Source organism: Accipiter gentilis, chromosome 7 (genome assembly GCF_929443795.1).
Source record: "Accipiter gentilis chromosome 7, bAccGen1.1, whole genome shotgun sequence".
Taxonomy (NCBI): Eukaryota; Metazoa; Chordata; class Aves; order Accipitriformes; family Accipitridae; genus Astur; species Astur gentilis.
Window position 1 is genome coordinate 19,157,918 of NC_064886.1, and position 27,552 is coordinate 19,185,469.

Here is a 27,552-nt window from a genome sequence, read left to right on the forward strand (position 1 = left end):
ACTGCAGTGCACACCTACGCTCAGCCAGCACTTTTCTAATTATATCAGCAGGTCTTTGAATTATTACTGGTTAAATTCTATATAAACACCTCTGAATAGAGGTGATCAGGGATTGTACTCCACCTTCATTAGACAACCTGCACAAAGCAGCCAATTTTTGACAGTCTAAAAATAAAAGCATTACTTTCCTTGGTAAGGGAGACTTATTAACAGACTACAGAGCTTTTCTGCTTCAGGGGAGTACAGCAGCATTTGAGGGGGAGAAGGAATTAAAGTTGTCAGCATCAGAAGTTTGTTTTTAACCCATATGAAATAATAAGATGGTCTCACACCTCTGCCTTCAGTGTAAGTGTCCAGGAAAACAAGCTACTTTGGAAGCTGCTCTCTTTCTTCAGAGTAAAGCAATGATTTTCATAATGAAGTCCCAGAAATCCTATTCACAGGACTACCATTAATTCAAAGTAGAGTCTTTTCTATATTCAAGGAGATAATCTAAAAATAAAAGTAAACCCACAACAAAGTATGTCTTATTCTTTTCAACCCGCTCTAATTTATTAAAGTTTAATGAGCCTTTGGCTTTTCGCATCCTCATGTATAGGTGGGAATTAACCCTGCAGTGTCAGAGAATGCCACTTGATTCAACACATATGTCTCTGAACACAATTATCAGAGCAGCTCACTTTTTAAAGAAAGCATGGGTGGGCTCTTGAAGCATATATTACACAACTGAGTTCTGCCCAGAAAAATACTCCAGCATAGCATCAGAAATCTGTGACTCAGTGTGCCTAGCTATTTTTGTGTGCAGACCATCAATGAATATGGATCATACAAAGCAGATGCTCTCTCTGATCCAATACAGTCATGACTGTCTTTCTGCCAGTCTTCTGCTTGCTTTCCTCCAACATACAAATACATTCATCACTTGGATTTATGCCTTTTCAGCTGGTTGCCCACCTTTCACAGTAAGCTTATAACATGTCTTTTGAGTTCAGTGATATTCAGTCTTTTATGGTTCAGTTCACCCTTAGGTGATACTGCCTGAGCCTTGATTGCCTGCCTCCAGTGAGCCCCCAGCACAGCCATTTCTGTTACACGCTGCTCAACACCGCCAGTAATTGCAGTGAGTTTTGAGAGCACCCACTGAAATACAACGCTGTTTTGTAGCGGAGCATGTTTTCCTTCCCTGCAGGCTTGCACTTCTGAGCCTGACCTCTGCCAGAGGAGCTGTCAGCTCCGTGCCCTCCCTGCCGGTTCCCCACCAGAAGCAACGCAGAGATGACCATGGCTGGGAGTGTATTGATCAGGAATGGCATTTATACACGTCAAAACGCTACACAGGATACTGGATCTTCTGCTATGACACAAGCACAGTGAAACTGCTAGATACAAGCTCTTTAGAAGAGCATAAGTTACTCTAAACCCACATATTTAAAATTTATAGACAAAACAGTTCATGTAACTGTCATACTTAAAAATTAGCAAAACTCCATTAATGTTTCCGTAAGTTATTGGGAAAGAAGATGAAATATTTGAACACGTCTGAAAATCTGACAGCTAAGTGCTATAGATCATGAATGCACCTTTCTAAGCCATACATAAATTCCCCTAGTGTTTCAAACAAGAAGATAAATAAGCTATACCATCAGGATTTTTTTTGGCAATTCTCCTTGCTTAGGATGATATGTAGACAGAGCTTCTTCATCTACAGAATTTTAAGAAGAGTTTCAAACAAAGGGACACATTGGCCAAATATTCTCTATGCAGAGCTTCTAGCGGCTTCTTTCTGAGTTTAAGTACATTATTGCTGCTGCACAGTGAGGTTTAAATACAATTTGGGGGGCATCACGGACCAGTGGCTTCAATAAGGTGACAGTTTAGTTTTCTGGATAGGTATAGAAATGTCATTCACTGGTGAAACATGTCCACATGTAAAAAGGAACACTAAAATACTCCTACAATTTAGGTCAAATAAGACCATACTTTCTGAAAATATGATTAGACATCCATATATATCTTTACTTTCAGGCAATAGGCATACTGTTCAGCTACCTACTATGAAGCAGTATCTGCAAATGGTAGTAGTGCTGGTGCAAGGCATCTGAGCAAATACACATGGGGCTTTGAATCCTGGAACATGGAGTATCTGAAATTATCATCCTCTGAAATAAACTGCAGTTTGCATTCACTAAGTACAGAAAATGTCTATAGAAAGATGATGAACAATTTGAAGAGAATATATCATAAAAGAGTAATGTTAACTCTGCAAGAACATAATTAAAAGAAAGAAAGAAAGAAACAAACATCACTGTTACTGACCCAGAAAAGGATGTTGGACCCCTGGCTGAACTAATGTAAGTACAGCAGTCTCTCATTTAGATACATACTCATATATCTGAATCTACAGAAAATCCTCTCAGCTGAGTCTGTAATGTACACTGACATGCCCTTTAGAGAGACATGGAGCCAAAAAATCTATGTTACTTTATATTCCTGTAAAACAAAAGAAACCCACCTAGTTATGATTCTGTCCAGGAGCTGGATTAAACTAGAACACAGGCAGCTGAAATGGCTTCAGAGGAAGAAAAAACCAAAAACAATCAGCCATGTAAAGTTTCTGACTGGTTTTAAATTTTCAGACCACATCCCTTTCCTCTGCTGACCCCTATTTGCTGCACTACAGCAGCTGAACTCCGCAATGTGACAAGGCCAATCTCAGTTGTGCAAACTGGTCCCACAAATTGTAAACCATAATCCTCCTGAAAATAGCACAGGCTGGAAATATCCTTAAAGGGGAGAAGTTGATGTTTTCCCATTTCTTTCTCTGTACTTTTCATGCTTTCAGCAAATTATTCTCTGTCTCTTCATTTCACCAATTAGAGCACACTGGCAAAGTTGCCCTTCCAGGCAACTGTATTGTTGGAAACCACTAAGTTTTCCTTAAAATAACTACATGGACAGCTGTTCTGAAAGCTGCAGAAAAAGAATTCTACTTGGGAAGCTGAAAAGGTTTAAGCTGCTGAGAAAATGAGGACCCAAGCTGATATAGAGATTTAGGGGCTATTGTTTTTAATCTCTCACTCTCGCTCTCTCCAATGAATGCTTCTTCCTTCACTGAGTTGCCATAGTTTCGGATTTCTGTGGTTCCCTGGTTGCTGGTTACTAGGACATTTATATATGTCCTGATGATTTTATGATGTGTACAGTGTCTGAATTTGTTTTCACACTGTATATGGCATCGCACCTTACATACTAAAACAGCTGTAATTATTCTTATTCTTAAAATAATCTCTTTTGGGTGTTCTTTTCCAACTTGAAATATAAAAAAAAAAAAAAAAAAAAAAAAAAAGATTTCAAATTCCTTTCTGTTTAGTTCAACATCTAGCTTTCAAAAATCTCTTTGAAAACTGGCTTAAAGAAAGAAGTAATTAAACTTACATTATCAGAGTTTTCTCTGGTGCTGCATACTAGAGGGAGCTAGTAGTTAATGCTAAGTACAGAAGGTCCCGTGCTGTCAGTGGGGAAAGAAGCTCCTGGGAGCTCTGGGGTAAAACTTCTTTTCCTGTTATTAATCCACATGATCTGCACAGATGCTTAATTATTGTTTGGGGTTTTTTTCCTTTTTACAGATAACCTGTGTATTACAAGCATGAAACTAATGACAGATATTTGTGGTTCATATGATTTTTAGCAATTCAACTTCCACTCTTGAAGGTGTTAAAACACAGGATTTGAAAACTCTCCCTAACCTCTTTTCTTTTCAGCATCTTCCACATTTGAATCGACATGCTAACTTGGGTTCTGTTACAGTACGTTTGCTTCTGTCTCTCTTTTCCTCAGATCTACGTGTCCCTTTACAATAATCCTTGCTTCTTCATTGTATCCCAACAAATTATTCTTTCCAAGTCTCTTTTTCCAGGTTGCCAGTTCTCTTTTCTTTGTGTCTGGTCTTGGCAAGATCTCTTTGCACTTCTTTCCCAATAAGGCCAGGTTTTAGCTTTATCTCTGCCTCATTTATTTTGCAGCTGCTTTGTTCTCATGCCCAGGCTATTTAGCAACATGTCCTGTGGAAATGTAAAAAATCCCCCTCAACAACCAAACATCTAGTCGCCATAATGTATTTGAATCAAACACCAGCGCTGCTGCTTGAATCAGATTTCCAGGCATTTTCACTAATTTATTCCATCCCCTAAGAAAAAAAACAAAACAAACCAAAAAGACATGGCTTTAAAAAGTTTGGACTGGAAGCACTTGGCTTCAGAGAGCTAAGCACCATTACTGATATCCAAGGATGCTGCAGCAAGCACCAACTGGTCTGTCTGGAAGCAGGATGTGGTCCACTGCAAAATGTTTACTCAATCTTTTTTTTCCTGCTTGGTTTTTTTCTTTCCACGAGTTAACATTATCCATCAGCCACTCTCTCTAGATGCAGAAATATGCTGTACCTTGATAAAAGATCTCAACAGCATTCTGACAAAGCCAGTCCTGCTGTTTTACTGGATTGTTTCTATAACCATTGGTCCACAATTCTTCATGCCACGATCTCAAGCAGCACAGCTAAGAGATAGGGAATTGTATCACATTAGACTGCAAGAGAATGTTCCTTTCCGTTGGCTTTGCTGCTTGTGATTGCAGCGTGAGAGTGGAATACTCAAACACCCAGAGATACATTTAAATCTCCAGGGCAGAAGCCTTTTTGCTTGACTGATCAAGGAAAAGTGAACAGTTGTTGAATTACATTAATACTGGTTTTATTTACCTATCGTTTTGTGGATTTGGGTTTATTTTTTAAACTAGCTGACTATAGGAACTGCTGATGCCTTCCCATGATAATACAGTCAGTAGCTGCTCTTCTCTTTGGAAAGAGATAACTGGCTGGCCATTACTGTATGCACAATTTCATCTTTTTATACACAGGATTTGTCACTAATAGAAAATTCTTAAGGGCTACGAACCAGTTGTATGAAGATAAATTACTTCTGCTTAGTATCAATGTGAATACCACTCTTTCTACAGCCTGATGTCACAAGTTTACTCCTGAATTGTGTGATTGAGATCCATAGAGTGAAGTATACCGCAGGATGGTAAAGGAAGGCATTGTACGTTTATAAAGACTGATTTTACTCCAGAGATAAATCTGCAGTGCATCACTGTCTTATTATATCCTTTCCTTACAAATGGAAATTATTGAATTTCTTTTGCCTCATTTAATTCTTTTTAATCCCTTTTCTTTTTTGCCTTCTGGTGATAGCTTTTGCTTACTAATTGTCCGAGGCTGACACCCAATGGGTAGCATTATACTCTAATGCTCACAAAGCTATATCCACTTCCGAATGACTGCTATTGAAGGAAACTTCAATTACAACAAAATATTTTTCTTTTCTCCCTCTGTGATGCTGACAGGCCTAGGGCATTAGCTTGGCTTATTTTGTGGGAAGTGACAACTGAATTAAGATTTGCTTGCTTTGAACTATTTCATAGAATTTCGAGACAGACAAGTATACATCCCAATTGCACACCAAATAACTTATAACTGTCAAACACCTAGACTCAGTGTAAATCTGGAGTTCTGTGGTCTGATCCCACATGGAGTACTCCCTATTCCTGTGAATTTGTGTTCACCCAGCTACAAGCAGGTCCATATAAGACTACTTGTATGAAGAGATTAATCTGTCAGAATAAGTATTTCCACCACTGTCCCTAGGTAATTCTGATTTAACTGACATATCAGCTCAGGATTTTGTCCAACATGTGTTAACCTGCTACATAAGAAGCATAAAGCATGGCCACAGTGAATGCATTTCTTTGGTACTATACCTTGCTTCAGCCCATCAAAGCAACACATTTAAATGAATCACACTGAGAACTCAGTTTGATTGTGAATTTGATCATGAACTGCAATACTAAATGTGCATTATAAACACAAGTAGAATAGGGAAGCCCACTTACAAAATACATGGATGATTATAATCTTAAAATCACAGCAGTGCATTATGCAGCAGACTTGATGGCAAAGTCTGAGTGTGAGATAAAGTACAGGAACTTAAAAAATGTTATTAATGCAATTAATTAGTTTTTGTTTCTTCATGCAGTGTTTGAAAAAAAACAGACAGAACTTTAATATAAAAGAGATCCTTGAGGAGACAAATTAATCAGCATTATGATACACCAAGTGATTAAGATAAAACACAGGGAGGAATAAGGAGAATGTCAGCATTAGTGCAGTCAAAATGTCTCATCTCAATGTAAAATGTTATTACAAATGTTAAAATACAAACTGTATTTTATTTCAAGGACTTATAGTCCAAATATAAATATTTTTAAAAGATTTGGTTTTCTTCTCCCACTTGCGTTATTTCAAAAAATTTTCCTGTGCTCAGAAATTAAGAGTTTCCTCCTGATAAACAGCCAGACAAATGAAGGTGTGATACATGGCCCTTTGAAATCAAAAGGCAGCTTATCTTTGACTTCTGCGAGCTGCTTTATCAGATGTTAAAAGCTGAATTCGGAAAAGTCATAGAGTTTCATAAAACCCAGGAGGGATTCAAATATGTCACTACTTCACTGACTAGAAACAATATGCTAAGTCAGGGGCCAAAACTTCAAGTAGCCAAAGTCTTAGCCAATTTTTGCTCTAAACCTGAAAACCAAGGTACCAAGCCCTTCCACTGAGATGAAGTCTTCAAAGAGCCAATAGAGGCTTCCTTCAGCATGGCCTGCCAAAGCTGGGAAAGGACTTTTTGCTAAAGAATGTGAGAAACAGTTACGTTTGTTGGCTAATATTTTTTTACGACAATATGGCAACAGATGTGGTAAATCCTGAGGACCTCAAGTCCTGAAGTCAACAGGTCCAAGTCCTCAGTGACACTTGCTGAGAGAAGTGGTCAATAAAGTCACTGAAAGTTTGTCTGGATAACAGCACTAGAAAACACAGAAAGCCCAAATATATTTCCAATCTATGACTTGTACAGCACTATTCAAATCAGTAAAACCTTTATTATCTTGGCCTGCAATTCCTAGATCAAGGGGTGGACTGCAAGGTATGTATGTGAGGGTGTCTCAAAAGCCCAGCACTTTCTGAAACGTTGAACTGTAACTGCATTCAGGGTTTTGCATCTCTGGCCAGGTTGTGCATTGTACAAAACCACCGAGCAACAGAGAGAAATGGCTGTAGAACATACTACAGAGTATCTTTCATTAAGCAAGCAAGGCCAGTGGGACAGATACTATCCTATCTGTGCACCTAAAACAAACAGTTCACTCAGATATCTTTCTTCATTATGGGAAAGTACGCACACAGTAAGTTTTTGGAACCCCAGAGAAAAAGTTAAACATAGTAAGATAGATAAGTGTCTAAGCAGATATATTATTTTAATGGAGAGAGAGGGAGGTGGGGGTGGGAAAGCTAATCTCCATGCTTAGGCTGAGCCTTGCAGGTGTTGATTTTCATTAAACCACTTTGATGTTATTGATGTTCTCCCCCAAACAATACCGAATGTTTGGCTTCTGCATAAATGGCAGAAACTGCAGTAGATTAAGCACCAGGCTATTGCCTGCCTTTGGAAAATTGCCATGTAATAGCAAAGGAGCAAAGCACTCTGAAGCAGCAGCCTTCTTTAAGAGTCTGATAACAGAGGAGGACTTCTCATAAAACATCTTTTTAACCTGAACACCCAGGTGGGAGAACTGCCATGTGATACCATTCTGACCTTTACTGCCAAATATGAATGATCTCCATGGAGTACTAATCTGTTCACAATAGTTACTGCTTTTTTTAACAAATCACTTACTTTTCTGTTTTGTTTCTACTTACTACTGCTTTATTCTTTCACCTGTTATCTTTCAAAGTTTGTCTTTGTTTTTGTTATTCAGGGATTTCCCTCTAAAACAGCAAAGGAAAGGTGATTCAAATGTATTAATATAGGTGTCAGTCAAACTCTAAAAGATGTGAGACTGGATCCTACTCTATATAAATCAGTTTCTTCTTGGATATCACTGGAATTACAGTTTTATGCTAGTAGAGGATTTTGCCCCATAAATAAAAATCCCTACCCATAACTTTGCTGCCATGCACTCTAACTGAGCCACTACTGACTATCAAAATGGTTCTCACATCTTTTAATGGCAGGCTGTAATGAAGTTGCCGAACCAGCAAAACTGAAGGCAACCCAAGATCAGATCCTGGTCATGAGGCAGAGCAGAAAGGGTGGCTGTGCTTTCGGTGCACCTCAGTGAAACCAGCAGGCTTATTATCTGAATGTGACCTGCTTTGTAGGGTTTGGGTTCAGGTCTTTGGGATGATCTAGCGATCTGTATCATTTCTTTCTGTTGTTCAGCCCTTTCGAGTTTCTATAGGTTTTGTCTGCAGTGGCTGGACAAATTCAGCCCAGTCACACAAACAGTAAAGAGAGGAGACTATAGCCAGTCATCTCGTTCCACTATGGCAAGTGAAATTACATTTTTTTTAAAAAAATTTCTTATTCTTTTTCATATTTGAGTAGCTCCCCATGCAATAAGCAAAAGCACTAGAGACCCTGTCACTAATGTATCTCCTGCACTTGCTGTTTCCCAGTTTTCATTTCTTGGTTTTTGATTAAGCCAGCTCAATTTCTCAGTCTTCACCTCTTTCTTTCAAGGTGGGCTGCAAAGGAAATCACTTGCCAGCAGGAGGGCAGCAGCTCTCTTGACTCCCCTGTGTACACCCCACGTGCAACCCCAACAGGTAGTCCAACAACTGAGAATGGATCTTGAGATGGAAGATAACGGGCGTTACAAAGAGAGGAAACAAGGACTCACTGGCTGAGGGGACAGAGATGGAGATAAAAAGACTGAGAAAAGGAGGAAGGACTGGCTAGCACGTTGTAAGCATTTTCAATCTTCCCCACATCTGATTTTTCAGCATGAGCATTCTTGTGGTGGAGTTTTATTTGCCTGTAATAGGCAGGTAATGTCAGGAAGAAATTCTGTAGCTCTGACATAGCTTAGCCACATACAGTATATTGTAACTCTACCTACCAATTAGTGTGGATGTGCTGCAATTACTGCTGCCTTTTGCTAATGCTGCTTTGTTACTATGTCAAGCACAAGATTTATATAGAGGCCCAAATTCTACTTTGAGTTACACAAGTTTAAAATGAGAGGAAAAAGCCAAACAGCAGCATGGTACTAAGGAACAGTCTGGAAAAAGAATTTTTAAGGGACAACAATCCTACGTAAAGCTGACTGATCCACTGGAGGAAGAATGTGCTATTTTGTCAAGCACTGAGATAAAATTGAATAGTCCCAAATTGCTGAAGATGATGCAGGTGTGGTTGTTTTCAAGGCTCATGTTTGACTGGCCATGGCAGTTAAACTCTGTCACTCATACACCCCCTTAATCCCAGGTACCTCGGGAGGGTCAGACCAAGACAACTATGTCCAGGAGGTAAAATACAGCACTTAATAACCTGCCAGGTATTATCTGCTTTTGCATCCAGAGCAAAATCCTGTGTTGTTTGCCTTCCAACCAGGCAGCTAACATTTCTAGAGGCCAAGAAAAACTGCCTTACAAGCTGAATCCAGCCCTCTGGCCATTATTTGGACATCCTTGACTAAAACCATGACCCTGCAATACCCCTTGCTTACCTTCAGGCTTTGACTAGACTCACTCATTTCAGCAGGATTATTTCCATGCTTAAACAAACACATACGTGTGTGCAGAATCGGTGACTAAGACTCCATACCGATATGCATGTTAAAACAAAATACATGACATTGCTTCATGAACTCTAATGAGGACAACAAAGTGATACCCAAGCTAAATAGGAATTGTTAGCTATTGTGATGATCTTGTACATCTCTCACCCCTCAGCACTGACAACCAGCCACTGACAGAGTCAAAATACTAGGTAAAATTAAGCTATTTCTTTCTTCTAGGTGAATTATATTTACCACTAAACTGATTCTGCGCATACTGATCCTATTTATAAAGGAATCCATACATAGACAACTGCACTGTATCAGGTCTTCTACAAAAAGACAGTATATCTTGAAGAAACAAGTCCAGCCAAAACACAATAGCATTTTTTTTCTCTCTCTTGGTGGCTATGCCTGTATTTCCAGGGGCAGGACTGTTTTACCTCCTATGCAAATCAACAGTTGTGAACAGCCTTTAAGGTCAGAGCTAAGGAAATGAGATACATGGCAAATGAGAACGGTGCTGACAACTGGAAAGGTGGGTTTTGCAAGTGCTGAGTACATCATCAAACACATTTTGAGGCTATGGCATGGATGATCTGTCCCAACTACTATAATTCATAAATTCTATAATAAAACAGAAATAAAATGAACCTGAATGTAGAAGAATTTGCCATTCCTCATGACCTGGATTAAAGAACATGTAGACTGAGAGAATATGTGAAATTGTGATAGATAACCTAATTTAACAAACTGCATTGAGGAATAAGGATTTGATAAATAAGGAAGGTTCCATTTTAAAGAGAGCTCTCAGCACAGGCAGTGTTATTTAGAAATCTCCACGTGACAGAGTGGTATGGGCATTTGATAACTTCAAGTCTGAACACAAAATATTATGCTGTAGGAAAATCACACCATAAAACATCATGACAATATCAGAAAATATCAGTATCTGCAGTTTTGCCTGGTGGCTCAAGTCCCAGCCTGTGATTCTGGAAAAGTCTCTCTGTTCGTGCTTCCAACCAGCTGTGGCATGTGGGTAAGCCAAGGAGGCACCAAAGTTTTGTCTATTAAATACTCTCCTAACTGTGAGGACTGTAAACCAAACTCTGTTCACGTGATAGTTTTAAGGACTTCTGACTGTAGAAAACCAATTATGAACAGAAGTACCATAACAGAGATTTCCCGTTTGTATACTTAAACCTGTCATACTCAATAACACATCAAAAAAAGTCTCATATTAGCCCTTACCTCCCTCTTAGTCTCTGTCTGAAAGCAGAACCTGTAGGAAATTGCCATGCAGATCTCGATCTTGAGTTGTCATGAACATCTTACAATCATCTTATTGTGAACTGATCTTATGAGCTTCTGGATGCAACCTGTGTCTCAGACAAGGACGGTGTAGACTCTGATTAAGTGTTTTCTGTACAGGTAGCACTTACCGCTCCTGTGATTCTTCTAATATAAAAGTCTGCTATCTCTCTCTTATCCCAGTTGTGTAGTCCAATCTCAGATGTTTATTATAGCTGTACCTTACTCCGCCCTGTGTCTCAGCATGGCACCCAGACTGCAGTCACAGTCCTGATAACTACTGACTTTGCATTGTTTCATTGCACACTGGGTTTCAAGATACATGCAATTTAAAAAAGCAATACTTTATAGTATTTTTGCTAACACATCACATCAACCAGTACTCCACATGTTTACTGATAGATTTTATTTGATACAATTCCAATAGTTAATGATTTCTTTTCAGTTTTGGCATTGCTTTGTTTTCCTGGCAGAGTTCATGGTGCATTTGAAAGCAGACCTCTACCCTGTATGAGACCTACTCCTCTTACAAAAATTTTTGGTTGGTGCAGAAGTCCTGGTATTATACTGAGGATTTTCTTCAGCTGATGCAGTACCTTGTCACACTCCTATGACCACCAGGAAGTTACAGGCTCCCTTAGCAATTGCCTCAATAGGGCAGGATGTGTCAATGGAGCAAGTTGTCTCCCTTGTCTTCCACAGTGCCTTTCTACCCTCGAGAGTAATTCATATTGGCTTTAACTCCACTGTGAACTGGCTTACTCCTCGTGATAAGACTATGCCCTCCCTATATTTGGCTGCTTTGCCATAGACTGGATCTTATCTGAAATGAACTTCCTGTTTTCAGTTTGATTCCTTGCTGCCGCTTCTGGATGTGTCCCCTGAGCTGGTCCTGTATTTTGAAGTCATCAGCTGTGACATGGATGTTTGAAGGATCTCCAAATGCTTCACTGTTTTTCACTGAAATACATCACTAGCTGAACCTGTTTGAGAAGATAGGGGGAAAATATATACTTGCACCACATTCTACATGCACAGTTCAGATGATTTCTCATTTAATTTGACTTGCCAGTACCTGACTCCTCCACAATAGATAGCTTTACCAGGCAGTGAGCTCACAGCATCTCTCTGTGGGAGGGCAGAACACTATCCCTAGCACAGTTTAACTAAGGCTCAGGTTTCAGATAAAAATCCTAATCTTACCACTTTTTTTCATTTCTGACTAGATCCTTGACTCACGGGGTGCGGGTGGGTGAGATTAGTTCAAGCCAGCTACAGCTCCATGCCTCTCTAATTGCCTGAGTCCGTTCCCCACTGCAAAGCAGAAGTTTCTACTGAAGTCTCTATATCCATACATATTTTTAGTATGCATTCCAGGAAGGTCTCTGGGTGTTGTGCAAACAGCTAAACTTTGGTGTTGGGTGCGCTGGTGTGCAGCTAACTGGTCTGTGTTCAGCCTTCTCTGTTAAGTTGTCGTGCCTTAGTAACAAGAGTCCTCTTGTCTGGCCACTGAACTAGCTCTACCAGAGCACACAAGAGTTGAACGAGATATTTATTCCAATACAGCACCACCTTAAAGTTGTGGTGATGGATGTGAATAGGCACTGAGCAAAGTAGTAGTTTTTGTGCCCCCAAACACCATACCGATCATCTTTTATTGGAACACTTTCATTAAAAAACCAAACATGTATAAGATGCAGAAGCACTGAACATGCATCATAGATGGTATTTCAAAGGTTCAGAGCTAAGCTGAACTGTGTATTGAGCACTGCTAACTGTTGGAATCTGCACATTACCAACATGCTCAATTAATCAGTTTCCTGCTATGTTTATTGTTTGCTGCAAAATTATATTAATACAGGAATGGAAACAGCAAGAACAGTACTATAAGAACGCCTGACTACAAGAGTAGAAAAAAATAACTTGAGCACTTGTGATCACTGATTATTACATTTTCAGTGCTGCTGAAGAGAATTTTTTTTGAAGTATGTTTACAATCATCTCCAAGTTCTATAAATGTTGCTTTATTATTGACTTTGTGCCATGAATCCAGCACCGATTAAAATATCCTCCCCACTGCCAGTGGCAAATCAGTGCTCTTGCTTTGCTTGGCCTTTGTGCAATTTTAGTATTTGTAGGACTGAGTTCAATGGCTTAAAAATAATAAAAGGAGTGTGAAGAAAACAACTTCTGCCAGAATGAAAGAATAGTACAAGTTTTAAATGCTAGGTCCTGTTTATGTAAGAGAAGAGTAAGAATACAGCCAGCAGTATTATAGCTGTTTGAAATGTGTCACTTGTAAGCAGAAAGCCTTGTTAAATATGGCCATGCAGGGAAAAAAGATTTTTGCCTGTTCACCAGGTTCACCCCAAACTATACCATCTGTAAAATGAATTTAAAAGTAATACCAACTGGGCATTTCAAGAAAGAATACAGAACCTAAAATAAAATGTTCTTATAAACAGAGTGCAAGAATTTGTTTGCCATATCTACATTTCCTCCAACCAATGGAATGTCACAAAAACCCCTTGGATGGGAACTGATAACATCCCAAATAGCTCCACAGAGCTGAACATTGTTGGCAGGGCTGAACTCCTGCATTGCAGGAGCGCAGGGATACAAATGGGGCAGTCCTGACATTGGCTGTCCTGTAGATCCCTTTACAGGAAGTTAGAGACTACTGGCTGCAGTTACAATTACCTCCCTTTGCCCTAAATTCTGATCTCCGACAGATCAGAATTACATTCCAATACAGTTACAGATCAGATACATTGAAAATGCTACCAATTAGAGAAGCCATGAATGGCCAAAGACTTTGAAACCATTTAAGTCAGTTCAATTCCATATGGAAATAAATAGGGATGAAACTATCAAAAAGATCTAATTCCTTCTCCAGTTTTGTAAGTTTATTTGAAAAGCAAACATTTCTTCTGCAACTACAAAACTTCACTGTAAAAGCAAAGAACAAATATTTAGAATTACTGAGCTCTGATGATAAAAATTTATGTATCTTTTACTTATAGGTGGTTCACCAGACTTTGAGGCACACAGGCAGTGCAGTTAGGTAATTCTATCTTTTTGCAATAACTAGCAATGTTTCTCTGAAACAGCTTAGGCCAGTGGTTCTGTCCAAGGTGATGGGAAGGTAGGGCATGATGCCAGTGGGCTATTATCTCATCTTACGGAAGCTGATGTAGAGGATGTAGCAGCTGGAATAAGAACCATAAGGTGAATTTGGGGAGAAGGCTGGAGCTGAATGTTCTGTTGTATTGTTGTTCATTACTTCATTAACAAAATCAAGCCCAGCAAAGAGGACATGTTTATAATGCTATGCTGTGTGCGGACTTCATAAGTTACCCGAGAAAGACATTTATTATTACTACTGTGATTTGAATTTCGTTGAATAGCATCTAAAGGCCATATTTCCCCTGTCATAGTGATTATGCTATTATAACAGAATCCTACCTCTCCCCCTGCTGAGAATTTTCAGTCTCAGTGTAATATTAAAGACAGCAAACAGGACAGAAGAGACACAAGGAAATAACTTATTGTGCTATTACTATCTTCAATCCAGATTACTGTAGTTCTCCAGGATATCAACAGGGGTAAGTAGAGTCTAAAGCAGAAAAAGTATAATGTGCTTTACAGTGCCTGTGGTTTTCTCCCTTCCACACCCTGGATTTCAAACGTGCACTCCATCTTACATGCCAGTTAGTTATTAGAAACAAATGCTTCCAACTAGTTTAGTGCCAAGAAAAGGCATACAAAGGTGAATTCAGAGCCCAGAAAACTTTGGGCATGTCTTGTAGATTATTTAATGCATGAAGCTGAGACTCAGCTGAGCTTGGAATAAACGTGAGAGGCACTTCAAGGACAAAAAGGCTGCGCGCAATGGCCTGTCTCCACAGTTAATTCTTCCCCTTTGGAAGAAGGAACTCTGGCTGTTTGACTTTTATCACAGTAGAACTGCAGTGGACAGCAGGTTTCTCACCATTGACTTAATGAAAACACGACCAAGTTATATTTGGAGACTTCCTGGCAGAGAGGCTTTTTACTTTTTAAAGACTTTTTTTTTCTCTCGGGAAGATTTATGGACGTCACTCTGAATTTCTCATTTCTTCCTGAGCAACAGATAGAAGCAGAGCAAAGCACAGGTAGTTTAAAGCAGAGTTTTGGTAAGGTTGGAAAGTTAATGTTCATTTGATACTAAGCTCATTACCATTTACCTTAATTGTCACCCTAAATATTAAGTTGAATTACCTATTTTTTCAGTTTACTAGGAATTTGCACAATTTTGCTTAGAGCCATGTCACCGCATACATCACATTTTGAAAGAAAAAGAAAATAAAGATTATCCTTAGCCACTTGGCCATAGATACCATTAGTTGCTTGGCTCTCCTTGAACTCAACTACCTCAGATCCATCAAGCAACATTTATGCCATAGTAAAACCAACCAAAGAAGGCATGAGGAAATGACACAAGTGCCCTTCATGACAGAAGCAAAGGTGTGGATACTAGTGGTAGCTGTTTTGATTTTGGCAGAGCTGAGGCTGGTATCTTCTGTTCTCCTGGTAAAGAAAACAATGTTTTTTACTGTTGCAGTATCTGTTTTGACCAATATTACTGCCTGTTACACTGCTAGATAAACCTCTAACATACTGTCACAAGAATCGTCTTCTCCCAAACACTCTCCACATACCTCCTGATCCCATGAATCCCCCTCGTTCATCTCTCTAACACGTATCTTGTCTACTTTTTGTTACATTTATTGGCATTTAGTTCAAGATTGCGTGTTTCCCAAAAGATTTCCTGTTTCTGTGGCAATACATCTTAATCACTGGTTTTTCTGCCTTTGACCTCACTCACGTCTATTATAATAGCTTGTCATGCAATATCAATACCATAGGTCTTTTATCATACCACACACTTTCAATCACCTTCCATTGTGTTTTTGTAGGTGATTTGCTTCTATCATCTCGAAATGTTATTTTAACCTTCATTCAGTAACTAGAAAAAGAAATCAGTTAAAAAAGCAGAAATGACTAGGCTGCACCAAATCCCAGTAAATTGGCTCAGCTTCATAATTTAGCATTATGCATTTATATTAAAATTAAGATTTCCAATCATTGCTTTTAAAAAAGAGCATTACCAAATATTATTAGGAGCTAATAAAATATACTAAGTTTCAACAACCACCAATGAAAATTAAATTGAGTTAAGAAATCATCATACTATAAAATGAGGGAATAATAGTAGAAAAAACCCAGGTACATATGAAAACTACGGTTGTGTAAGTGGATGGTCATATTCCCCTGTGAGCAGTGTTGTGGGGCTATGGTCTGCACTAAAGACAGATAAACCTCTAAACTCTGGGGAACCCAAGCCAGCTTTTTAAAGTTGACTCATCGGTAATTGCAACACAGCCATAGCAAGAAAAAAGTCACAGCAGAAAGATATGATATTTCATAGAAGAATACAAGAAAAATATCATTGTATAAGAACAAAAAAAATACCAATCTGAGATTGGACTGACTGAGAGAAACAGAGGGAAGCTGCTGACAGATTAGACTGGTATTTCCAGGATCCACAGCTCAGTTTGATGGCAGATGGGAAAGTTGAAAGCTAATGACAGATAAGACAAATGTAACTCTTGGTTGGTTAGCTGCTGTTTACATCATGTGAGAGACTAAAGTTCAGAGGCTAGGATAAGCAGGAAAAAATACTTGATAAGGGAAAAAATAAAAAAATACTTGATAACATGAGAAATTTACTTTAATGGATTTCTGTGATTGCTCTCTGCTCAAAGTGGATAATCTGAGTTTTTTCCCTTGAAGAACATTTTGCCAGAGGTCTAACACAACTCCTCATTCCTCTCCCTATAAAACATTGCTCCTGGTGACCATTATCATCAACTAAGCAACAGGAAAATGGATGGTGGAAGCCTTCTAAGGAGTCCAGGATTGGCAATTGCTGACTGATATAAACCCATCTAATGTCCCCAAGAATTCCACTGAAGAACATGCAAACTATGCATGATGTTAAGAATGAAAACTGGTGCTTCTTTTTTCTTTTTAAGATTCTTGGATTCCATTGATTTCAAACAGGTTTGTGATTTCCTGGCATTTCTTAAAACTTGCTTTATGAATTGATCCAATGGGGAAAGTTTAATGAGCATCATACTGATAGACACAGGATTGTGTGGCATGCATTGACTTGATAATGTCAAGGTCTGTGGAAAAGTAGCAGTAACATTATGAGTAACATATTTCTGAGTTGTTTTTGTAAGACATTTTGGTCACTGCATTGTAAGAATATTCTTTTAGAGAAAGTGCAACATTACAGCTCAGGGCAGCCCTTTGAGGGGTTTTGCTAGAGAAAAAGGATTAACTGGCTATTGCCTAAAATAGCTCAGAGACAAGTGGAAAGGGAAAGGCAACCCAGTGAGCTGTAGCATTGGTTTAGAGCATAAGGCAGATGGCTAGTCTTGAATATCACAATGACACTTCTGAACATGTCTTCATAAAATGTTATTGCTGAGCTTTGGAGAAGAACAAAGCAGGTCAAGGTTCGCTGCAGGTTTCTGGCGTTAGTACGGAGTTCAGAAACAAGAGTTCAAACACCAAAATTAATTAGAAAATACTGGTCTAGAGGATATTAAAACAATTTGTTGCACATAACAAATCATAAAAGGTTTTTATGGGGAAAAAAGTGACCTACACAAAGAATTCAGGACAGCATGTTTTGTTTTTCTTCCTCACATAATCCTCCAAAGCAGTATGTGGCAGTGCTCTTAGATATGACTTGGTTACTGTAGAAAGTAAGAAATAAATCTGCCCTGAATATACTCTTCCAAATTTTCTTACTTGCATTTTTTTAAATTACTGAAACCTTCAAATAAAAAGTGGTTTGTAGAGAGACTGTGCATATTGTCCCTTGTGTTCCTACATCCATTCAATGCCTTGAAATTGGAAGTCTGCAGAGCAGTAGTTTCATGTATAATAAATACAAAATTCTCTAACACAGGCTGTCTACACAATGCTGACAGAACATGAATGTGAAATAACACTCAAGAGATCACTCAGAAATCAATAAACTCAATCAGCTAGGATCTTAACACTGTCTACAACAATAATACAGGGAAAGTGATGAACACTGCAAGGTTATGCATGGTGATGTTAAAATGAAAACAGAAAAGATCCCCAAAACATTGTTTTCAGGCTGGGCAGTGGAGGGGAAGGTGAAAACCAAAATGAAACAAAAACCTAAACCGACCCAATCCCAAGCTATGTGCCCCTTAGAAGTATGGAGAGACAGAGTATGGGACTTGTCATCACAGATGGGCTTAAATGGTTTCACACTCTAATCTGACAGTGGCCAGTCCTGTGTAGTTCAGGAAAAGATAAACTGCTATAGGAAGATTTTTTTCCAACTCAAACAAGTTATAACCTTCTAAGTAAGGATGGAGCAATGAAAATGAGATTTAGATATGCCAGCTTCAGTCAGTTGGATTTGGCCTGTAGAAAAACAAAGAATGGACTAAGGTATTTTACCCAAGATACCAGTGTTTGAGAAAACAGAGATGAAAGCTGCAGTTTGATGGTATGTGCTAATTTGAGCAGACTACAATGACTCAAAATTTAGAAGTAGGACTTGTTAATAAAAATACTGAGCTTCCTTTGAATCACTAATCACCATCATACTAATTTCAATAGGTGCAGCATCTGACCAAAACTACCCTTAAGAATTCTCAAAACCATTAGCTCTTCTGTACAAAACGACTAACTTCATTGAAAGTTAAAATGTCCCAATTAAAATCCTTCAGACCATGCTTTTGCCAAATGTTCTGAGAGATTGCACCACAATCCAGCGGTGCGCCTGGGGCCTTTGTACTTAAAAAGGATTAAAAGCAGTGAAACTGGGCAGGCAGTAATGGTTGCGATGACTCAATAGCATTTCATGTACCCAAAGAATAGTGTTAGAAACAGTGCAACAAGGGAGGGAATGAGGTAGCCAGGAGCTGCTCCTAGGAGGGATGACAGATAAGAGACTAATCTGTCCCCCTGGACCTTTGGGAACACTGGGCATGTCAGTTATAGTGAGGGATTTGAAGGATTGCCACAAAGCAGATCTTCATGCCACATGCATCAGCCCAGCTTTCTATGTGCTGTTTCACTCAATCCTTTCAAATACATTTTTACATCAGCTTTGGGTGCTCCGTCAGGACATTATCCAAGCATCACATGACATCTGTTGGTGTCTCCACTCTCCATTTTACATAAAAATAAGCTGCAGCATAGGCATAGGGAATTTGCTACCGCAGAAAGTCTATGAAAGAACAGAGGCTTGAACACAGCCTCCCCAATAGTAGTGCTGTCCACTCTCCCATCCCATGTTCTCTTCCCCACGCATCATCACACACTGCTAAATATAAAGTTTCCCCAATGCTGGTTACTTAAAGACAGTCCAATCATTTACCAAGTGAATAACTTTATGGAACAAGTCATAAGGTGTTTGCTAAGCTGGTAAAGTTACCAAGTGGCTCAGTTTCAATTCCATATGTTCTTAATAAATGCATTTCCACACCAGCTGGTATTTGGTTGCTGCAATTCATTTGCAAACATGATTAAAAATTCAGTCAAGATTAATCTTTATTTTTCACTCAACTACCTTCAAACAAAATCACCTACAGCAATGTGTATGGTAATCAACCCAAACAAAAAAGCTTAGAAATGGAAAAAACCCACATGAGTAAAAGGTAAGGTTATTAAAATTTGAATTATTTCTTTCCTATAAAGCTTTAAGATAGTGTTCTTTAACTTTGGATATGGCAGTTCCTCTACATCTGCTTCACCTGATATGAATAAATAATTGACAGTCATTTGACAGCCCTTTAGAAACAGCACATGAAATATATAAATAAAATGTAACAGGATAATAACAAGCCTCCATACAACAGACATGAATGAGAATTTGTTTGCTATCTGTATTGTAGAAACTTGACTGCATTTGAAATTACTTCAGAAAAACGTTGGGACAGCAAAGTTACATACAGGAATACAAATACTCTGATGGGCTAAGAGAAGAGCCATGAGGCATGTTGGTGTGCCTCTGAGAGTGCAGCCTTCCCCTGGACAGCCCCTGCAATAACAACAAGGTCTTAGAGGTATGCACTGAGTTAGGAACAAAGACCAATGCTCCCTTGGTGATACATGAAAGTTCTCAGAGCAATTATAAAAGGCTGCAGGTTGCATTCTAAGCTAGTTTTGCACTGTTGCCTTAGCATACCAAAGGGGTGACTAAACTCCTCTCAATATCCTCCTGATTACAAATGTACTCTTCAAGGCAAATGACAGGCCTGAAAGAAAGCACTGGGGAGGGCGTGGATGTTGTCCTTTGCTTCATATGGATGGTTGGTAGAAACCATCAGGAGCAGTGCTATTGGATTGCATTTGTTGATTATTATGGATTAGGCATGCAAATAATGCACTGAGTCCTGGAGATACATCTGCTAAATGTAGCATTTTTCTAGTCTAAACACTCATGAAACAGGCACAGGAATCATGCCGTGGTGCTTGCTGCTGGGTGGTGGCTCTGCCCTCAGAAATGTTTTCAGAATCCCAGATTAAATAAAATGCTTTGGAAGGATACTTACTGTTCTGATAACTGTATTTCTTTTTTTAGCATGACATACCCAGATATATAGAAAAGGCAAAGGTGAAGATGCAGGGTTTCGTTCTCTCCAGTTTGGGAGCTTCTCTGGGTTCAGGAAGGTTTATTTACTTGATTCTTAAGGCCACTCCTAGTTCTGACCAAGATTCTAGTTGCTTCCAATCAGTTCCAATTTATATCACCTGTCTTTGACCCACAAGAGTAGAGAAAAACCCCTAAAAATATGTTTCCAGTTGTGGGAGTGACAGGGAATCAAACCTTTCTGGAACTTTTCTCTTTCGTTTCAAGGGGAGTGCAGGCTGACTGAAGGGATAAATTGCTCAGATAAAATAACAGTGAAAATTAGAAGGCATAAGCACATTCACTGCAGGCAGAGTCAGAGGTGCTCTTTTTAAACAGAATAATAAAATCAAGGAGACTGCCCAGTATACACACTAACAAGAGTTGATCTGAAGCTACAGAACTAAAGACCTTTTTCCTAAAGCTGTCTGAAGAGGATCAGGGCTCCTATTTAGATAGGAGAGAGTGAAAAGTGTCTACAGATTCTCAGTGGAGTGTGGAAAATACAGCAATGGACAATTTGCTGTTCAGAGCCTGCAACCCATTCTGTTAGCTCGGCAGAAGATCAGAGCTCTGCCTTTTCTTTAGCACAGCACGGTTTGCACCTAGTTCACCTGGCAGAATAGAAGGGAAGCCCATGCAGCAGGAATGCTGCAATGCTGGGGGACTTGCTACCGGTGCAGTAACTTCACAGGGCTGTTCCCAGCAGAGGAAGAGTTGCTCTGAATATTTATTGTGAGACAAACCAAAACACACACACATTTTGTTCCACTCTGAACCAGCTGCCAGGTGAGCTCTCCTGGCCAGATCCCATCCCCTCACAGCTGTTCCACTGTATGAAAATGACTTTTAAAAAAAAAATAAAAAAAAATATCTCTCAGAACTATAATGAATTTGGATTTGACAATTCCATACTTTCCTTCCTATCCCTTAACAGCAAACTCAAATATTTAAATGAATATATAATGTGCAGGGAACTAATATGTAAAGTGACAGCTATTTTAGTAATGTCTCTAATCCATTAACCCTTGGAGGGCATTAAGACAGCACACCAGGATGACCTTTGCTAAGAAGGTGGACTGGGAAAAAATGTTTCTTTTCTTTAGGATATGAACTGAGCATAACATATTTCAGAAATGATAAAGATCAGAGAACTGTAGCATAAGGAAAATGAAATCTGACTCACTGACTTATTCAGGCTGGAATATCCTATTGATTCCCTCTTTCATCACAGACAGCCCATCTGTGTTCAACTGAGTTTGGGTCAAAGGATCTGCAAGTATTTCATTATTTAGACAAGTTAACCTACTTAAACAAAAACATTATTAGCTATCGCAGGATGATTTGAAATGACATAAATCCTCTGAACACTAAACAAACAATGACAAAAAGCAGACACTGATGGTATTAAGCGTGCAGCATCAAAGACTTTCAACAACAACCACCGTTTACTTACAAATCATTTGTTCCAGCATCTACAAATGCGTATAGAAACATATCGTCAGGAACTGTTGCCTTGGGAGGCTGAAAACTACTATGGTTTCAATTTGCAAACCTCTCAGAGTTTTGCAGCTAAGGAACAGACACTGGTATAATGAATTTCAGTTTGCCAATAATGGCCCAGTTTTTATTAGTTCTCTCACACAGACCCTTCAGAAGTAATCCATACCCCCCCCCCCCCCCCCCATGACCTGCAGACCAAAGGTTGAAACCTACCAACTTGCTGGCTTTGACTAAATTTGAGAAGGAAATGGAATTTTTATTTCCAGGGAAAATTTTAATTTCCAAGTTTGTTCTGTAGACACGTTCCAAAGAGAAGCACAAGAATAATTTTGAAATTTTTTGATTCTTTCAGTTAAGTCAAAATGTTTTATGCCTATTTTGGCTTTTTTTTTTATTATTTTTTATATATATATATATATATAATACTTTTCCATTGAAAGGTCATTTGAAAACAAAAATTTACAATACTGTGTTCCAATATACATAAACTACTCACTTTGATCTGGTCAACTTCTTTGACTAATCACAACAAAATAAACTAAAAAAATAAAATAGGTATTCTGTGAAACACCTCAATTCTGGAAAAAGGTAGAGTCTGACAGATGCTAGAAAAGCATCTTTCAGAAGCTCCATCTCTGATTTACTCGGTAAAAAATACCATTAAAGAGCCAGCTAAGCTGGCAACTGTAGAGGGGATGAATTTGTAGAAATACGAAAACTTACAAAAAGAACCAAAGCAAGACACCTAGAAAACTTACATAAAGCCTACTTAAGAATACCCTTCTGGAATCACGGAGCAAATATACATGGACAAGATACGAGATTTGGGGTTTTGTGAAGAAACAGGTATTCAGATAGAAACCAATTAAGGTTTTGCAGGGTTGAGATAAAAGTTTTGTCATTATTGAACCTTGGATATAAAAATGCAGAAAGTGATAATGGCTTACTTTTATATAATAAAGAGCATAAGTTTCCTACTAATTGAGTAAGAAGAGCAATTAACCTTGTAGTGCATCAATACATCAGGTTTGAAATATTTGTAAATTAGGTAATTAGGATGCTTTGGGTTTAATACACTAATGAAGTAAGCCTGGGTTTCCCAGGATTCCTGCAAAGCCAATCTAATCTTTAGGAATCTTTTAAGTTCAATGGTACTATCATATAAGTATAAGGCATGTATTATGTTAGCCAGCAAAATAATACACATAACTAATTAGTCCAGTTTACAAATGCATATATATGGTTTAAAGACAAAAACCATTATGTGTGAGTGTTTTGTTTGGTTAGAGTAAAAGCTGATCTGGCATCTGTCTTTTGTGTCTATTAGGTTACAGAGGCAGACAACGGTCTGGATTTGCAGAGATGTTCTTGTAAAAGGTATATCTTCTTTATTGCTATTTTTTCCAATATACAGTATTTCCTATAACAAAAGTAAGTTTTATGCAATAGAAAGAAAATTAACTACAGAAACGTTATTTAACAAGTCCAATTCTAGCTTTACCTTATTCTACCAGGAAAAAAAATGGGCAGGTACAAACAGATCCAAACCTCTCCATAAGAGACCATTCTCCTGCAAGGCAGCTCTGGTCCAGAAGCCCTACAGCTACCCTGGTATCCTCTCTACCATGCCATACTTGTCCTTTACATGGTAAACAGACAGAATCACTAGGAAAAATTACACTGGTATTTTCTGATCGTTTAAGAGGACTTTGCACAGGTTATGTGTCTCAGAATAGTTCAATGGATGCAAGAAAATTATTTAAAGGCCACAGGCGAACAGTTTTATCTGAATTCCAGTCTTGATATTTCACTTAAATATAATCACTTAGTGCTTGACTCTGATAGCTAAGGTGACTTTTTTCCTCCCTTATTCAAGTCTATGAAAGGGTCCCTCAGGTATTTTTGTATTCCCAGGTGCCTTCATTAATTGTGCAATTCATGCACTGTTGTTTCTCCAGTATCATTACTCGCATTTACGGTTATACAAAAGGATTTAAACATTGCTTTGAGAAACTAGTTCTGCAAGCTGCTGTGAACAACATATGCAAAGCTACTGGAAGGAGTACACTTGACCACTCAGGATTTTGTGGAGATTAACAATACAGAAGGATGCGCCAGCAGGGCCTACGAGAATTATTTTAAATTTGTGCAAAATAATTTGCAGTGCCTGTCCAGCTCTCTGCACAGTGACCTTGTGTTGTCCAAGTTAATGTGTCTTTGGAAAAAACTCATGAAAATTAATAAGCCAGCATATTGTTCAGGCCACGAGCATTGCTCAATATACATCCCTTTCTGTGATATATGCAGGTTATGGTACATGATTGATTCTTGCTTATCATCATTGATTGGAAAACAGTCCTTCCACTTTGTAGCATATTCTCCTTGAGGTGTAATGCACATGAATCATCCCAACAGAGTTACCTATGGCCATTAGTGTGAAGGATGAAAAGGCTGGTAAGTACGAGGAGCCAGGGAAGAGTAAACAGGAAGGCCACTGAGGGCAGGGATTTGAACTAGAAATATTGACTGCAGGGGACTTCTTCAAACACTAACACGGTTATTATGGTGGTCTGTAGCAGACAACCCTGTCTCATGCTTTGTTATATAAATATGAATCAGCAAGTGCTCCAGATTTGCTACCAACTGGCAGCCACTCTTGCCTGCTGTTTTGTTCAGTCTGCTCTGCCTAGAGGAATACAAGCATTTTTATAACATTCCAAAAACGTGAATCTTCTCAGCAAGTTTCAATAACACTGGCTAGTTCAAACAGCCCATTTGTAAATATTTCAACTCCTCCAGTGGAGAACAGGAAATTAAATAATTTCTCTTTATGCCCTTCCACTACTTAAGTTTGCTCAGCTTCTTAGTTTTGTGCTAAATGAGTGCAACTTTGGTCACCCTCCCCTCCCTCTTTTGTCTTCTCTTTCATTATTTAAAGCCCACTTCAATAGAATGAGTTCCCCATCTGCTAAGAGAAAGGCCAGGCAAACAGCACGTCCTTCTTCATACGCAAATCCTCATGGCAGCTTAGGGTAAGAATTCAGGCACCAACATATCCCTTTAGCAAACAGAAATCCAGGGGTTTCTTTTGAAGCTTCCATGCTCTGATTCCAGTACAGACCTGGTATTTTAACTATGTGGGGTGTTTGTGGCTCCTCTTACTTTCTGGTAACCTGCCCATCCTCATCTGCCAATTTAGAAGTCCACCTGACAACCATCCTACTCCCACGCCTCCTTACCCACATCCCTTAAATCAGGAGACTCAGCAGTCTCAGCTATGCAGCACCCGATGAAGCACCTCCCTGTCCCTGGTGACCAGCTCCGGTCCCTGCGGCAAAGCCACGCAGCTACTCCTCCTACGCCAGGCAGTAAGCGTGAGCCCAGCTGGGCTTTTGGCTTCCACCATGCCAGTCCAAAGGGGAATCCACACGCAGCCACCGCCTCTGCACCTGCTCCCAGCACCTGGTGCTCTGGTAAGGTTTTTGGCACCGGCACGCTGCCGAATGAAGAGTGCCTGGCCCTGCACCCACCTTCGTGCCTCAGAACTGGGGACCCCAGAAGGAAAACACCCTGGTGGGACTGCTGAAGTCAGATTAAGCTAGCAGGCTAGTGCTGAGTCAGAACCGATCAACCCTGCTGGGCTGGAGCTGGCTCCCCACAGAAGCTGGGCAATGTTCCTGCACCATCTTTTATCTTCTTATCACTGTCCAGATTTTCTTCAGCAGCCCTCAGATAGCAGAGCTGAATGTAAGAAACTATCAGACCATTGCTTTCCTGACAAATCAAACAGTGGATAACTTCCTAAACATAGAAGAGTCATCAGTGTAGTACAGACCATCCTGTTACATATGCCCTTAAAAAAATTTCTATGGTGCAGAGATAATGTTCGGGAAAAATTATGACCAGCATTGTGCTGAATTTATTTGTCCAATTATCTTTGCATAGTCAACTGAGGGAACTGACTCAGAATTTTATCTCCCCATCACCACCACCCAGCAGATCCTTGGCCCTTTGAATCCCAGAAACTTCCATGAGATTAGGCAGCTGGTTTCCCAGCTTTTGAACTGACAATGCTCCAGAAATAGGGTGAGAAAAGAGAAAAATCAACCTTAAAGAACTAGGTCTAATTCAGAGAAGTTTCTCAGAAAGAATGCACAAAAAAAGGACATGTCACTGCCATGAGCTGGCAGAGTATGTTTAACACAGCACCTAATACCTAGGGTCAGATAAGTGTGCTGTTCTACCAGAAAACCTATTAGCAGCCTGCAGAAAGGAGACATCCTCTCAATCTATCCACAGAGAGGGTTAATGAGATTCCTTAATTAGCTACAATGGAGAGGGAAATTTGGAGCTTTACATTTTAGCTCTGCAGTCAAACAAGACCTTAATACCCTCAGGGCATTGTCTTTAACAAGAAACAGTAATGCAAATAAATCTACAATTACAGAATCTAACGGGGAGAAACCAGATCCAGCCGGCTAGGAAATCACCATCACAGAGAGACCATTTACAATATGCAACCAGAGTTTTGCCAGACTTAATCTTCTTCACATCACTGTGAGCTCTGAATTTTACTTATTGGGCAACATACACCGCAGTCTGGCATCGGCTCTGTGTCCAGATGCCAGTAGAAAACTGCTGGATGCAAAAAACCTTCCACTGGAGGGAATTTGATGGCCGAGAGAAACCATCCCACCCTCCCTGGCTAGAGGACCCACACTGCAGCTGAAGGGAACAGAAAGATGCGCATGCTTAGATACTTACTTGAATCAAAGCAAAGCACTCTCACACCATGGGATCTGCAACCTTCTGCAGGACCAAAGGTACAAGAGCTCACTGCTATAAATCTCCTGTTTAATCTTGCAGTGTTTCATCTCCCATTAGGAATGAGAAAAGTCTTATTCACATTTTTAAGAACACCAGTTTGAAAAAGCATTTTCAATAGTTCAGAGTACATTCTCTGCTGTCCTAAAATCACTGGAGTTTCTAATCGTCTTTGACCTAGATCCTACACTGATGCCTCACAACCCACGTTCAAAAGAAATGAGATCTGAGAGCGGTCAGCACCTTTAAAAATTAGGGTGAATTTTTACCTCTGTTGCCTTCACCAGGTCTCTGGCTTCATTGTGCTTCTGAGGGAGGTAGATGGAGGCACTATCTTTTATAATATAAAGGTAAAAGGACTTTCCTTTGATAAAACTATGCAATAAATAAAAGAAGGAAGGGCAGAGTATGATGTAGAAGAAACCTTTGGGTTTGCAATAGCTTTTGGAAGCTGATTCAAAGACTTTATTCTTCAGAAGCGGCTAAGGGCCCCTAAGTAAGAAAATGTTACT